Source organism: Schistocerca gregaria, unplaced genomic scaffold, assembly GCF_023897955.1.
Source record: "Schistocerca gregaria isolate iqSchGreg1 unplaced genomic scaffold, iqSchGreg1.2 ptg000079l, whole genome shotgun sequence".
Classification (NCBI taxonomy): domain Eukaryota; kingdom Metazoa; phylum Arthropoda; class Insecta; order Orthoptera; family Acrididae; genus Schistocerca; species Schistocerca gregaria.
In genome coordinates this window covers 1,655,184-1,657,751 of record NW_026061711.1, presented here as the reverse complement: position 1 = coordinate 1,657,751, position 2,568 = coordinate 1,655,184, and positions in this window count along the sequence as shown.

The window sequence follows — 2,568 nt, the reverse complement described above, 5'->3', positions numbered from 1 at the left end:
TGCCCTTAAGGCTTGTAGCTCACATTTATTACAATAAATGACATACCTGACATTTTACCACTCTCATTATTACGTCAGATAGGTAATGCACGTAGTAAATTCGTCGTATTCATGATTTACTCTTCAAAGTAACATACCGTACTTATTATTTAACACAAAATAAGATTAAAAATTAAAGGTATTCACGAGCAGCTAATTGAGAATATTTATGAACTTCAAATGACACGACGAACCGTCTCGTTCTGCATATGGATGCAAACTCAGGTCATGCCGACTAAGCAATGATTTCGTGCCTGACGGATACTAACTGCCACTCCTGATTAGGCATACAGAGAGTGATATACCTCGATTTTAGACAAAGCCAGTTTGCAAATTCCATCTTTAAATTACATATCGCAAGTATTTTTGCCGGACGCGAATTTATTGTCCCTGTAACGAACGACGAGAGATGTTGAATCTTGGTTCTTAACAAGTAACTTACGTGAATTGCCGTGAGGTAAGGCTTTGTATTGGGCAGGGATTCGAACTCGGAACTTAATCGGATAGATATCGACGCACAATCAACTGTGACATTTCGGATTTTCTCGGCAGTAGCTAGATGTTTTAACTGAAATGACGAGACGAAACATTAATTTTTTTCCTTCCCAAGACCCCAACCCGGCATCTATCGCTGTTATATTCTAGAGAAAACGAACGTTAAATATGGGTTTGTTGCACCAGCAGCGACATGTGAGCGTGTTGGAACTAGAAATAATATGACGAAGAGTTCGGTGCTCACTGGGAATACAGCTCCACACATCATATCGCTTTTGACTACACACAAAGATACGTCAGCTTCCGAATTTTTGTCCAGCTCGGCCTAACATCTTGAACTTACAGTGATCTCGCAAATAGTTCTGTGTCTCACTGGGTGTCAAAAACGTCACATATCGTTAGTGTTGACAACGAATGAAAATACATTAAACATTAAAATAATTATCCACCAGCAGATAGGTGTTCTCATGCTAGAGCTTGATAATACATAATGAAATCTATAGTGCCGGGCCAGGATTCGAACCCATTCACGCGCAGTATGTGGAGACGTTGAGGAATCTGCAGTTCTGAACAAACAACAAATAGTAGCCGTGCTGTATTCTCACGAAGGGATCAAATTGAGCGTTAAGTACGGTCTAAGTTGCATTCCCAGTTCAGAACCGATTTTATCGACATACAGAAGCTCAGATAAAATATGGACTAAATGTCCTGTGAGCCTACATAGCGTTTGTTTCGTCACTAGAAATAAATAACAAGTATAAGAAAGGTTTCTACGTGTCGCCGCTCCAGTCTTTATTGTGATTCATCCTAACGTCTACTTTGTAGAAAAGGAATATCATTTTTTATGTCAATTTCAGACCACAATGTCATTATATCTTCTTCACTTGGTGTAGCCAGAAGAGAATGGAATCTGTCTCTCCTTATCTAAAATCATTGACAGAAGTTGGAATCGAACCCAGTCCATAGATATACAAGCATGTTATAAGTATGTGGCTCATTTTTCTATCGTAACGCCGTTGCACCTCTCTGGATGAGAATTGACACACAGGCTTCCTGTAGTAATTTGCAGCAGGTTCAGTAAATTCATTTACTTGGTTGACCGAATCACAATGAACTAGCTGCCTCGACTACCCAGTGCATAAATTCGACTTTATTTTGTAATCACCGAAATAAAATCACGTACCTGCCACCTACACAGAACAGCCAACAGTGTAGGATGCACAAATTTGAAAAGGAAGTGTTTCTTTCCACTTGAGCTACTGTATTGCGCCATCTCTTTGTTGAAAACGTCGTGCAGTACAAATGTCGCATTTCATAAGTAAAGTTTTGTATTCCTAGAAACCCAAAATTTGCTTGTCAGCGGCGGGAAGAGGAGTTACCCGTTGTGCAGCATTGTAAGTTTTCACCATTGAACTATGAGCCGAAAGTATTTTTTTGCGATTTCCTTATCGATGTTTTATCTGACTGCTTGTAGCTCTTTCACAGAAGGGATAAAAACGTTACAGTCAGTGAGACTGGAAGTGCGAACCATAACAGATGCTATTTCTCAGGTCAGCGCATTACCATAGAGCTGGAGTAGAAGTACGTGTCTTAGCTTACTCTTACGAGATCGATAATGTCTAGCACTCGTAAACCGCTATTTAAAGGACGAGATTAGTTGCGATTTCCACGTGCAACGACTTTCCTGAGCTGAAAACCGTAAATTTACAATCTTTTGTTACACGTAAAGCGATAATAAATCAGATTATTCAATGGAAATGACAGGTAAAATCAAGTGAACTTTGAGGATAAATTCCGTGCACACCAGGAAGCAACTGGTCGATCACAGAGTTGCCAAACATACGTTGCCTTGTTGTCAAATCTCAGTTACAGTACCAGCAGAAAGAAGACGAACCGATGTGATCGTACAGCGGTCTGGGAAGTGACCATAGCTGGTGTCTCCAAGTCGCGGTTGCTACGGCCTGGAATACGTAATGCGTCTGATTCGCATTTCTGTAACTAGGTTTAGGGACTGGAGCGTGGTTACTAATAATA